We start from the raw sequence: 13,454 nt of genomic DNA, 5'->3' as shown, positions 1-13,454 counted from the left end.
TAATAAGCCAGAAGTGATCCCAAGACTAAAAGGAAATAGGAACAGCCTGACAGGTATACCTGCTTTGCCCTCTGTGGTAGTGCATGCTGGGGCAGGCAGTAGCCTCAGGAGGGGTCTGAGAAGATATAATTGAATTAACATTAGCAAACGAAAAAGCAACAGTGAAGATACTTCAACATAACATAATGTCCAAACGTACATACTTTAATGAACTAATATAAATGCAATCAACCAACTTGAAACCCAACCCTGTAAAGAGAACGCAGAAAATGCAGGCTGGCACACTATGGCACTTTGGGTAAATGAGCAGTGGTGTTATAATGTCGCAATACATTGTGACAATGTCACTTTTCAGAAAGGATATGTCTTAAAGAAGAAGGTGGAAAAAAGGGATTTAAAGTTACTAGGGGCACAGAAAGTGGACCAGGGGGACAAAGCCTTTTAAGAGTACCTTGTTCATGTCTTAGGAGGCTTGACATTGTCAAGCTGGGCTTGTTGGTGCTTTAGCTGTGGTGTAGCCAATGTTGAGGCCATCCAGTTGATGCCATTTCACTGGCGGTTGGCGTTGAGTTGATTCACTGGTGCAAGCGCCAGAAGTGTCAAGTCGGCATTCAAGGTGTTGATACGATATTTTCCAATGGTTCTAGCAGTGGTCGAGTAGACGGTGATATGATGGCTTCTGCTGGGTAAAGTTGGTACTCAAGTCTGTTGCTAACAAACAGAGAAGAGAGTGGGCACCACCATGTATTCAAAAATGTTCAGAATATTCAAGTAAAAATCAAATATTTCAAAAAAGAATATACATCCAATTGAAAAGGAGCTGGCTGTGACAAGTCTGGAGACACCCGGACTTATAATTGCAACACACGCTGGAGACCAAGTAATAATACTGGGTCACACAACCGCTCTCATATGGGGCCCAAGATGGGCACGTATTTATATCTGATTGACGACAATATGTTCAAGTATCCATAATATACCATACTTCTTAGAGAAAGGAAGATGAGTCTTTCTGATTCATATCAAAAATGATTTATCCAGAGTAGTTCAAACAAAAAGCTATCACTAATAATCCTTAGTGAGGAAGCAGTTGCCACAATCCACATGTATTAGACTAAAAAAGCCAATGCATTTCGGAAATTATTTCCTTCATCAGGGCGAGTCTAATTATATAAGTCCAGCAAGCAAGTATATAACATAACAAATGCAAGTATGTGACATAAATTCATATAATGGTGACAATTCAAACGAAACATACATTGAAAAAAATGAATGAAAGGAAACATACCAATCAGTAGATGTTACATCATGGGTAAATATCAATAACAAAAAAGAAAAATGAAAAAAGAAAAAGAAAAATGCCGTAAGTGGTTTATAAGGTAAATAAATGAAACCAAAGAATATTAGGTGTGGATTTACCTCATTGGTGTGGTCAGTGGTGAAAAGCAGAACGTCCTGCGTTCATGCCCACTCAGCAGTGGGTTGTAAATGACATTATGCACAAAGGCATGGAGAAAATCCACTCGTGCTTACAAGGAAACCAATCTGTGGATCATAAAAGATCCAATTAGATACTGTGTTTTACACTCATACTTGGTCAAAGAGAAGGATTGTAATCAGATTCTTACCTTGTAATACACAGAGAGAAACGATCCTCCACTGTGCAGCTGCAGGGCAGTGACATAGACTGCAGTGTGAAACCGTTGTCTAGGCAACGGTTCTTTTGTTTAGCATGTGACCACCTCGTTTCTGTGAGATGCAGGTGGTCACAATTAATGATGTAAAATCGGCCAGGGCCCACAAAAATGACAAACCAAATATTTATGGGGCATCATCAATAGGTGCCCATGATTGTAATGATAAAATCCGAAAAAAATTAAACATTAGAATAATGAAGCTGGAAAAAATACTGTCACAGGTCCTGTGGCTGTCTGGTCACAAATACTGCTGTAAATTCGACCAGGGCCCCCAAAAAATAAAAAATGAGGTATTTATAGGGCATCACAAATGGGTGCCCATAATTGTAATAACAAATTCCCAAATTAAATAAATTATGAAAAAACAAAGTAGTAGTGATGGATTTATGTATGTGGTCACAAATAATGATGTAAAATAGGCCAGGGCCCACAAAGATGTCAAACCAAGTATTTATGGGGCATCATAAATAGGTGCCCATAACTGTGATATTTACCCATGATGTAACATCTACTGATTGGTATGTTTCCTTTCATTCATTTTTTTCAATGTATGTTTCGTTTGAATTGTCACCATTATATGAATTTATGCCACATACTTGCATTTGTTATGTTATATACTTGCTTGCTGGACTTATATAATTAGACTCGCCCTGATGAAGGAAATAACTTCCGAAATGCATTGGCTTTTTTAGTCTAATACATGTGGATTGTGGCAACTGCTTCCTCACTAAGGATTATTAGTGATAGCTTTTTGTTTGAACTACTATGGATAAATCATTTTTGATATGAATCAGAAAGACTCATCTTCCTTTCTCTATGAACTATGGTATATTATGGATACTTGAACATATTGTCGTGAATCAGATATAAATACGTGCCCATCTTGGGCCCCATATGAGAGCGGTTGTGTGACCCAGTATTATTACTTGGACTCAAGTCTGTTGCTCCCACAAATGTTGAGCCTAGAGTCAGGTGCTTGATATGGTTCATGGCAAAGTCTCTAGCTGATGCCTGGATAGCTCGAAATGCAGTGAGTAGTTTGAAGTGTTTATGATGTGCTAAAAGTGGCACCCCGGACCATGTGTCAACACAAAGGCCACCTAACTCGAGCAAAGCGGCTCAAAGACGGTTCTAAGCACAGAAGCAGGAGTGGAGCTGCCTCTATACCTCTGTTTTTCGGTGAGTCCCACTCCAGGGGCTCTAGGTCCAGGTGAGCCCCTCTCTCTCTCTGCAGACCCAGTCCATGGAGTTTGGCTGGCACTTACAGGGGTTCCTTTACTCCCGGTGAAAGGCCTGGTTCCAGCACAGCTGGCACAGTGGCAGGCCTTAATCCACAGCAGGTCACTACCACGGTTCACTGGAAAAGGTTATGGACCAGAGCTTTCCTCTGCCCCGTAGGTCTTCTGTCTTAAACTCTAGGGCAGAAGTCTCCGAAATAGACTGCGCATCCGACAGAGGACCAAAAGGGTTTTCTACTTCTTGGTGTACAAACACGAATCAACAAATGAGGGTGGGTGCTCCCCTTTTATAGGCAGAATGCCACAGGAGATTGGTCCAAAGCGAGCATGATGTAACAGGTACACTCCTGTTGTTGTGACAAGAGCCCTTTGTCCTGTGACATCACATCCAGAGTGCCTTGCTTGCAGGAAAGGGAGAAGATAGGAACGAAAAGGGAAATCTAACAGAAAGCAAGATGGTGGGAACCTTCTGCAGACCTACCTGCCCTCCTTGGCTACACTAACACCACCCCCATGCCCTACTCAAGCCTATTGACTTCAAAGGCATTCCAGTCATCAGTACCCTGCTGTGAGGCTGGGTGTTGTTATGTCAGTGCTTCCTCTGTAGCACAGTTCCCAGTAGACCTTTTGCGGAGTGTTTCTATGCTCTGGGGCAAGGTGGGTTCCACTCTACCAGGGAATCAATGGAGGCAGCATCCTAGCTATTCACCAAAAATGGCTGTGGAGACATTCAGCTTAGACACTGAGTCACATACTTTTAGGCCCTGCTCACAGAGATGACACTGGTGTGATATCAAATTGATGTTACTTTCATAATTGAGTGTGCCAATGAGTTACCATGTCACAGCTAGGCATGGTTAATATTTAGAGATGTACCTGCCACCAGCCTAAATGAGGCAGGCAACTATCATAATTTGGATCAAAGGTGCAGTAGTTAAAATGCTACCTCTATCTGTGGTCACTTTGGCTCACAGCAGCCATCAGGTGTGCACAGGTGACCTTTGAACCTGCTTTGTGCCACAGCAGAGCTAGCACTGCCATGTCAGGCTGGTTACAGCAAGGCACATGTGTGTACTATAACTTTAGATTGGAGCATTTTGAAAGAGGGGCCTGATAAGCAGAAACGAAATTATCTGCATCATTTTATTTATTAATAAAAAAAATTAAAAAAGCCTTGCAATCCATCACACATATACAATGAAGAGAGACATACAATGAGAAGGTGGGAATACACTGGTGAGTGACATAGGCATTGCGCAAGAACATGTACATCGAGACAGGGGCATACACACTGAGGTGGGAGAAACAGACCAAGGGAACAATATATACAGAGTAGGAACATCCCTCACCCTACTTCCTTCCCTCCCTCATCTTTTCCCTCAGCGCTTTGAGTCAGCCTGACAGCAGTGCAAAGCGCTGTACAAGAAATGAACATAGCATAACATATCAAGAGATATTATGATGACCCTGAAGGGCGCTAGTAGCCCATGTGAATATTGCAAGGTGACACACCGTCCGCCGAGCAGCCTTTACCAATTCGCATTTGGAAGAGCAAAAATAACCTGAAAGTCTGAATGTCACTCAACTCTTTGATAGCCGTCTTATTTACGGTGGAAAGATCACCTGGGTTGGCACACTGGGATTAAACCCTGAGACTTGCGGGGTACACATCTATACCTACAGCAGGTGCAATTGACAAATCCTGCTAGGATTGGAAACAGTGACTGACTCCCGGAAGTTACACACATTTGTTTTGTATTAAATTTGTTTTATTGTTTTTATAAACGGTACAACCTTAAGATCATTTCTTAATCAATTACTTAATCACAGTTAACACCCCCCTTCCCTCCCTCCCAACTTTCCAAGACCATTCAGTTCTGTGCTACGATCTTTGTGCACCAAAGGTTATTGTGGGCCGTCCGTGTCCTCGTTGGAGGAGCTATCCTCTTTCGTGAGAAACATAGTCACTGTGAGGGCCACCCATTGTAGTAGATCGTCGGAAGTGTCTAGCTTTTGTTGTCGTTGTGCAATCTCCCAAGCCCCCGTTTCGGCCGCCGACCATCTCCGGAGGTCCTCCCACCACAGTGACATGCTAGGGGCTTTGGGGCATTTCCACCCCATGGCGATTTGTCTTTTCGCTAGAACGTACATTAGGTCCTTGAGTCTATTCAAAGGCTTGTTCTTTTTACTTTTGGGGTATTTGCCCAGGATGCAGGCTTTAGGTGTCTGCACATCCAATGTGATGTCTGCCTCGGCCACCCTTGCTTTGATCTATGCCCAGAAGGTTTGTATTGCCGGGCATCCCCAGAAGATACGGGTCATCCCTGCATAGGGTTCACAGCATTTGGGGCACGCTGTGGCACCTGCTCCGCTGAATCTGGAGATGATGTCTGGGGAGAGGTATGCCCTATTGATGATGTAGAATTGTATGAACTGCAGTCGGGCATTTCTAGATACTTTTTTGTGGTAGTGTGTTATGGCCTCCCGCTCTTTATCTTCGAACTGCAAGCTAAGTTACAGCTACCACTTCTCTCTGCTCTTGAGGTCTTGCTGGGTGGAGCAGTTGAGCAGTGTTTCGTAGAGCCTCGAGGTTTCATATCCTCCCTCTGCGGCGCTAAGCAAGTTCTCGATGACCTTGTGTCCGGTGTCAAGGTTCTCTGTTGCTAGCCAGCGTCTTGCGAGTGTTTTTACAACAGCGCTGTGCGGGAGGAACTGTCCCGTTGGTATCCCCGTGGACTCCTGCTACTCGGTGAATGTAAGAATACCTTGGTCGTCCACCAGATCTCCCAGGGTAGCGACGCCGAGAGGCTCCCATGTGTCTCTTATCACCTTCTGGCCCTCTGGCCTGGTTGTCATGATTGCGGCTATCGAGATCTGCGGGAAGTAGGGGTTGGTTAATTTAGAGGCTTTACAGGCAGGCTTCCATATCTGGTTTCCTAGGTGAACTAAGTATGTGTCTTGTTGTTTTGCTCCTGGCGCGAGCCAGAGCAGGTCCTTAAGTAGCTTATGGGGGTCTGCAAGCTGTAAGAGGCAAGTTTCATTTGGGGTGTCATCTGCCATCCACTGGACCACATGCTTCAATTGGCCTGCCAAATAGTACAGTTCGAAATTGGGGTCCTTGAGGTTGCCTTTGTCATACGGTCTTTGCATTGTTTCCAGAGCAACTCTGTGTCTTCCCTCTTGCCATAGGAATTTCCTGCAGATTTTATTTAGGTCTTTGAAGAATTGTTGCGGATTAATGTATGGGACATTGGTGAAGAAGTATAGGAGTCTAGGTAGTGCCACCATTTTGAGAATTCCCGCTCTGCCTGCCACCGAGAGCGGTAGCTTGCTCCAAAAGTCCATTGATTTGAACAAGCCTTCCTTCGCTCTCAATGTATTCAGTGTGTGTTCAGTTTTGGGGTCTCAGTGAATCATTATGCCCAGGTATTTAAGGGAGGTGGGTTCCCATTTGAGGGCTAGGATTGGGAGGTGTTCCGCTCTGGACTTACTCAGGGACGCTAGAGGGTACAGGCAAGATTTATCGTGGTTGATCTGAATCCCAATGTATCTATGGACCCCTTCCAATGTCTCCAGTATGTAAGGTAGTATGTGTTCAGGGTCTTTTAGGTAGAGAAGCATGTCATCAGCATACATGGAGACTAGGTGGGCCACCCTGTTTATTACTATGCCCCCATCTCCATACTCCTGCCTGAGATATGCTGCCACTGGTTCAATAGCCAAGATGTATAGCATGGGGGAAAGGGTGCATCCTTGCCTAGTGCCACGGGATGGGCTCCATTTGTTGGAGAAAGTGTTGTTGGTACGCACTCTGGCAGTGGGGTTTGTATAGGTGAGTTTGACACATTTCAAGAAGGCTGGCCCTATTCCCATCTTTGTCAAAGTGGCATGGAGCCATTTCCATTTTACCGAATCGAATGCTTTAGAGGCGTCTACGGACACCACTGTGCATTCTTCCGGTCTGTTGTCAGTACTATATATGACATGGTGCAGTTTACGTATGTTTTCAGTGATGGAATGGCCCGGCACATACCCTGTCTGGTCGTGGTGGATTAGGAGCAGGATGGCATCCCGCAGCTTCTTAGCTAATAGTGCCGTCAGTATCTTGTTATCTATGTTGAGCATGGACAAATGTCTGTATGAGCCGCATTCTGAGCAGGCTTTATTGGGTTTTAGTAAGGGGATGATAACAGCTTCTCTCATGGTTACTGGTAGGTGACCTAATTCAAATGCCTCATTGTACACTTGGGATAATAGTGGTGCTAGTATATCTTCGTAGATTTTATAGAACTCACTGGGGAGGCCGTCTGGCCCTGGTGCTTTCCCAGAAGGTAACGATCTAATGATGGCCGTGATCTCCTCAGGGATTATGGGGCCGTCAAGGGTCTCGGCTCTTTGTTTGTCGAGGCATGGTAGACGGATGATGTCAAAGACATCATCAATTTCAGTGTCCGTGGGTGGTGAGGGGTCAGAGTAGAGGACTTGATAAAACTCCTTGAATGGTAGATTTATTCCAGTTTGTGTGTGAGCATACAGGCCGTCCGTACCCCGCACTTGGCAGATGGATTTTCTAGGGATTTCACATTTGTAGAGTCATGCTAACAGTTTCCCAGTTTTATCACCTAGAGCATGATTTCTTTCAGTGTATTTTGCATAGCTAAGTTTCCCCAGTGTCTCCCAGTGTGTCAGGCAAGCTTGTTTAAGCTCAATTGTTTCATTCAAGTGAGCAGGGTCTGACGACACTATTGTTTCCAATTCTTTCAGCTCTTCCTCAGTACGTGCTAGCAGGGACATAGTGGATCTTTGGGCCCCCCCAGTGGCGGCTATCATTGCTCGCCTTATCACCACTTTGTATGCCTCCCATGCTGTGCTGATGTGTTGGACACTGTCTAAATTGGTCTGCCAATAGTCTGTCATGCCTTGTCTGATTTGTTCGCAGAAGGCTTTGTCCAACAGCGCTTCACTTCTAAGTCTCCATGTCGGCACAGGGGGTCTGGGTGCAATTAATGTCCAAGTGGTTGTCAGGGGGGAGTGGTCTGACAGCACCCTGGCCAGGTATTGTGTGTCTTCTAACAAGTCTAGGTGTTCCTCACTCACGAAGATGCAATCTATTCTAGTGTGTAAGGCATGCTGGGGTGAGTAAAAGGAGTAAACTCTGTTTTTGGGGTGCTGTTCTCTCCAGAGGTCTTTCAGGGCAAATTGTTGTGTAAGGTCCTTCAGTATTTTGGCAGGAGGGGAAGGACAGCCATGTTTACTGTCCAATCTATCCATACGAGGATCTAGGGTGCAATTGTGGTCGCCCCCCATAATATTATGCCGTCTCTGCATGGGCTCAGCCGGGTGTACAACGAGCGGAAGAAGACTGTGGCGTCGTGGTTAGGAGCGTAGGTGTTAACTAGGCAGAGGTCTCTCCCTTCGATGGTGCCTTGTATCAGGACCATTCTGCCTTCATTATCTGTTTTGGAGTGGATCAACTTGATGGGGATGGATGGTGCAATCCAGATTAAAACTCCCCTAGCGTACATGGAGTATGTGGTGCCTATTAAGGTTCCCCTCCAGACTTTGGCCAGTGCTGCTAACTTTTGTGAATTTAGGTGGGTCTCTTGCAGCAGGGCGATTCCGACTTTGTGGCGTTTCATGAAAGTATGGATTCGATGTTGCTTGACATAGTTGTTTAATCCTCTGACATTCCATGACATAATTCTGAATTTATCAGCCATGGTCTAGTTGTGGTTGTAGGTTTGTGGGTGGCCCACGAGGCGACCTGGTCTTTTGGTCTAGTAGTTTGTGGTGCATTGGGTGGTCTTGGTTTTCCCCATAAAAAACTCCAATCGGGGTTCTAACATGTGGGTTCCCTTCCCTGTAAACTTTTAACTTTAAACTTGCTAAGAACAAAACAAGTCTAGTGTTCCTCAGGTCTCTTGGTGCCCTACGGGTGGGTTAACTACCCAAACTAATACTAGGGGTGGAGGAAAAGCTGCTTCAGTAGGTGTCTATTACCGAGCAGGACATGTTCAGTATAGCTCCGGTTAGCTCAGTGTTGCCGCAATTTTGCAAGGTGTGGCGTCCCTCTGTCACTCTAGTTGGGGATGGTGTGGGTTGGTTTCTAGGGTGCCGTTTGCCGTGGTTTACGTTGTCTCGCTTCAACGTCAGGGATCTGTTCCCTGTCCATCCACTCACTGACTTCCGCAGGTGTATCGAATGGGTGAGCTTTGTTGTTGAGAATGACTTTTAACCTTGCTGGGTATAGAAGCATGTACTGGGTAGATGGCGATTTTTGTGTGCAGCCGTCTGATCTTCAGTAGGCTAAGATCGTTTCTCTGTCTTTATAATTGAGGACTTTGGCTATTAATGGCCTGGGCGGGTTCCCTGGGGGCGGCCGTTTGGTGAGGGATTGATGTTCTCTTTCAATAGTGAAGCTTTGTGATAGTTTCTCGGCTCCAATTTCTTATAGTAAGATATCTTCTACATAGTTTGTGGCGTCGTTTCCTTCGATTCCCTCTGGTAAGCCTATGATTCTGATGTTATTTCAGCGCGTGCGCCCTTCTGCCTCATCCGCCCTGTCTTCAAGATTTTTTTACTTTCTGAGCCAGGACGTCCACTTCCTTGAAGAATTGGGTCTTAGCTTCAGAGTTCTCCATGGTTGTTTGTTTGTGCTTGCTTCTGGTGCCTTTTGTGGTCATCCCCTTGAGTACAGGCGGGCCTGCCGAGTCTTCCCTCCGGCTGTCTCAGTAGTAGCAGTGGTTGTGCGTTTGGCGGCACTATCTCGGCCCGCTCCCACAAGCTCCGCGGCACCAGCGTGTCTCGCTCCTACTTTCTGATGTGCACAGGGTTGATCATCAGGGACATGACTGAGCGGCCAAGCCCGAGCCCCTGGTCCCGAGTAGAGCTTGTGGTTGACCTGGGGGGTTCCGCTTAGTTTGCTGAGCACGTAGCCCTTGTATTGTTCGATGCAGTGCCCGCACAGGGCCCCGGGCACTTTCTGTTATGTGGCGCCAATTCGCTGGGTTCTGGCTCACAGGGTGTGCCAGGTCATGGGTGCCACAAGATGCCTCAGCGCCAACCCATCTGTCTTGGTGGATGGCCGTGGTCTAGTAGGGTCAGCTGCGTTCTGCCCCAAGCTGTGTGCTGGTATCAGCCGCGAAAGTGCAGGTCAGTTGGCGGGGAACCCAAGGGAGGCAGGTGAGGGGCGCTGTGCAGCCGCTGGTCCTGGGCTGTTATGCCTTCCTAGCCCACTCTCATGCCGCTCAGCGACCCGCGTAGCCAGGTCGCATGGGTTTGGTTGGTTGCTGCGGGCCGAGCCGCACGTGTGGTCCCAGTGGGAGCAAGACCCTGAGCAGAGCCTCTTGAGGGAGCGTGCAGGGGCCGCACTGTCTCAGTGAAGTGGTGGTTAAGGCGTCCAAGCCACCCCGCTTCCCGCTCCGCACCTCTCAGCCTGGATCGCGTTGCGGGGCTCCTGGCATGCCGTCGCCAGCCCGCGGCTGTGATCCGCTCCGCCGGTGTGCTCAGTCCTCAACCTCTGAGCGCGTCGCGGATGCCGACTCACAGGCGCCGCAGGCCGCCGGGTCCGGGCCCTGCTTCCTTACCCCGACTGGGTATACTGCAGGTGACTCCGTCTCTCTCCCCACGCCTTCATGCTGGCGCTAGAGGAGGGCTTTAGGGCACATGTCCCGGCGCTGCTCTGTTGGCTGCGGTACGGTCTCCTCCGTATTGTACAGCGAGTTCTTCCCACGATGCTCGCTGTACCGCCCAGGCAACCTGCAACTAAGGCGGGTTCTTCCACACTTGCAACGCCTTTGATCTAGGGTGTAGGGCTTGGCGCGAAGGGTGTTTATCAGATGGGCGCCATTTTCCGGGGCTCTCTCTGTCTCTTGTTGCACAGTGTTCAGCGTCGGCAGAGGCTCACAGTTGTCCAAAACTTCGGTCGATGGTGCTCCAGGCAATCTCACACTCAAACGGAGATTTTACAGGTGTTATGTCAAAGCGAGGATATACATTTGCAGCAGTATGTTGGACGCATCAGCGGAGCTGCCTGAGACACGACTTCCTCGCATGACGGTTGGCCACGCCCCCTCCGCACGTTACACACATATCTTTTCAACAAGTGCTTCAACCTGCTGCGCTAGCTGAGTGGTAATCAAACCTGTGGCCTGAAATTGACACAGGTGCATTCACCCACCATGCTATCTCAGCATGTTAAGGGAGTGATTGTGTCTTCAATGACCACAATGGGCACTTTCTATCTTCACTTTGAGGCTGGCTCCATCTATCCCATAAAGGTTTAGATTCAGGGGGTTGCTTTGTGACGCGTGTCTCCCATCAACATGTTCTTTATACGTTGTATAATACTAATATTGGCTGTGCTTGTATTTCCCACACTTTTCTCTCTAATATTTTCACATGTTTCTCTTCCGAGTGTCTAGGAAATGTACACAATGTTGGCATGACCCTGACAGATGTTGGTACCCAGCTATTTGCGTGGACCTGGTACTCCTACTAGGACTATATGGTCGGTTTTCCAGCTCAGCCTCAGCCTCATTACCTAGAGCAGAGTATCATTTTGAAATGAAGTTCAGTAGCATGACTTTTTCTGTGTCCCTCCATTGCCATAAATGAATCTTCCGGACTGACCCCAGTAGTGGTGAATGCGGGTTGGATGGTTGATCAGAGATCGCCCAGATGCCTCAGGGCTTGGTTGCATTCTACAAATGTACACATTTAAAAACAAACAAACAAACAAATAAATAAATAAACAAATAAATAAATAAATAAATAAATAAAATCGCTACAAAGGCAGAGGCGTAGACAGGATAGGGCCTGAGCGGGCAAGGCCCACCCACAATCTGTAAATGCCCACTCAGCAGCCCTGTGTGGGTATTTACAGATGTTAATGTCACTGCGGTGGGCCCAAGTACATCAGCTTATTAGATAATCCTGGCTACGCTCACAACACAGGCCTATTTTTACAGAAGCCGCCTCCTTAACAGCAGAAGGATACATCTTCTGTACCATCTGAGACAGGATCCTCTGATGGCTTTCCTTTGACACATAACAGTCTTCAGTGTCTAGATGCAGGTCTATCCTTCTTCTCCAGAATCCTCAGAAACAGTCATCCATCCCGACTAAACCCCCTGCTTCCGCTGCTTGACATCATGGACCCATCTGACTCTGATTTTCCACCTTGCTTCTCTCCTTTCTTGTTCTGTTTGTATTGTTTTGTGTGCGCCCCGAGGCCTTATATGTCGTGTGGCGCGACATATAAGAATTCAAATAAATGCATCAATAAATCCCGGTTCTGTCGGGCTCTGTTGCCTTTTATCTCCGGGATATGGAAGAGATCACACCTTCCTGTGCCAGTGTGTCAGGCTTCCTGCCCAATTAGGTGCTTCCGCCATGGTACTGTGCTTTGTAGGTGAGATACTTTGTGTCCAAGGTATGGAATTGTGGCTGTTAGGGTAGGGGGTTCAGCTCCTAAATTACCCTTGGCGTTTTTGTTGGTGATTATAACCAGAATTAGGGCCCCCGCCACCCCTGAGTTCCTACACCTTCTGGCGATGCTGATGTTGTTCTACCCCCCCTATGGTGCAGTTACTCAAAAAGCACACAGGCTGCACTCAGGTGTCTTCCGCCCTACAACCGACCTGCTGTCCTGCCCACACTTCAAATTCAGCCCACTTCAACACGCTGATGCCCCTCGCCCTCCTGCCGAAGTCATCAGATACCCTCAGAACATCCACCTGCTGTGCATAACATCTGCAGTCTACTGGCTAGGCCGGCTGCACGCCACCTCTGCGTTCACGCCCTCCTGGAGGTGAGGGGCAGAGCATGCATGCCGATGGGCAGGTGCAGAGGAATGAATAGGTACATGCACATTGGCTGCTTGCCTCCGCCTCATGGGTCCGCCCTTCTATTTACTACACCCCAGGGTGGCATGTTTGCATAGCACTCTTTTTCTTATGGGAAGATCTCAGCTTAGTGAGAAATTCGATCAAGAACATCACTTTGAAAAATGGCAACCTTGACCCAGCATAGTAGCGCCTATATGCAGTGCCTCTCATCAAAATAGCAGTAATCCAAATGTTGAGCACTGAACACTCAGATAACAAGCCATTGGCTCCCTTCATTTCTGAATCACAGTCCTGCAATAATGTGGGCATTCACAAATGGAAAGAAGTAATTTGTGAATGAGAATCGAGTGCAGTCACATGTAACAAGATAATAATAGTGTATTTCTTACATAGCACTACACACCCATAGGTCAATAACAGAAGACATTATTTTCCCACGAGTGGTACTCATTGTATCAACCTCGGAAGGACGAAAGGCTGAGTTGATCCTGCCGGGATTCGAACCTGCCACAGTATGCTGCACACAGATATCAGGGGCAAGCACTTAGCTCTCTGTGATATCTTACCGCTTTATAATATGTAGCATAGCACTTTCTAATGTTTTTTTAACACAATGCAGATACTTAATAAATTGGGAGCTATTTAAAAAAAATACAACAGCATTAAGCACA

The 13,454-nt window shown here is 47.0% G+C and overlaps 1 long non-coding RNA gene across 1 annotated transcript; it reads right to left on the bottom strand.

Moving 5' to 3' along the window:
* Positions 1–1,041: 1,041 nt before the first annotated feature.
* Positions 1,042–1,682, bottom strand: LOC138527928 (uncharacterized). Its single transcript, XR_011284090.1, has 3 exons — positions 1,629–1,682; positions 1,420–1,545; positions 1,042–1,163 (listed from the first exon to the last, which is right to left on the bottom strand). It is a non-coding gene; the product is annotated as an uncharacterized lncRNA (long non-coding RNA).
* Positions 1,683–13,454: the final 11,772 nt, after the last annotated feature.

This window comes from Ambystoma mexicanum, chromosome 7q (genome assembly GCF_040938575.1).
Source record: "Ambystoma mexicanum isolate Mex_15411 chromosome 7q, UKY_AmexF1_1, whole genome shotgun sequence".
NCBI classification, from domain to species: Eukaryota; Metazoa; Chordata; class Amphibia; order Caudata; family Ambystomatidae; genus Ambystoma; species Ambystoma mexicanum.
The sequence above is the reverse complement of the archived record's forward strand: the minus strand, read 5'-3'. Positions and strand labels throughout refer to the sequence as shown.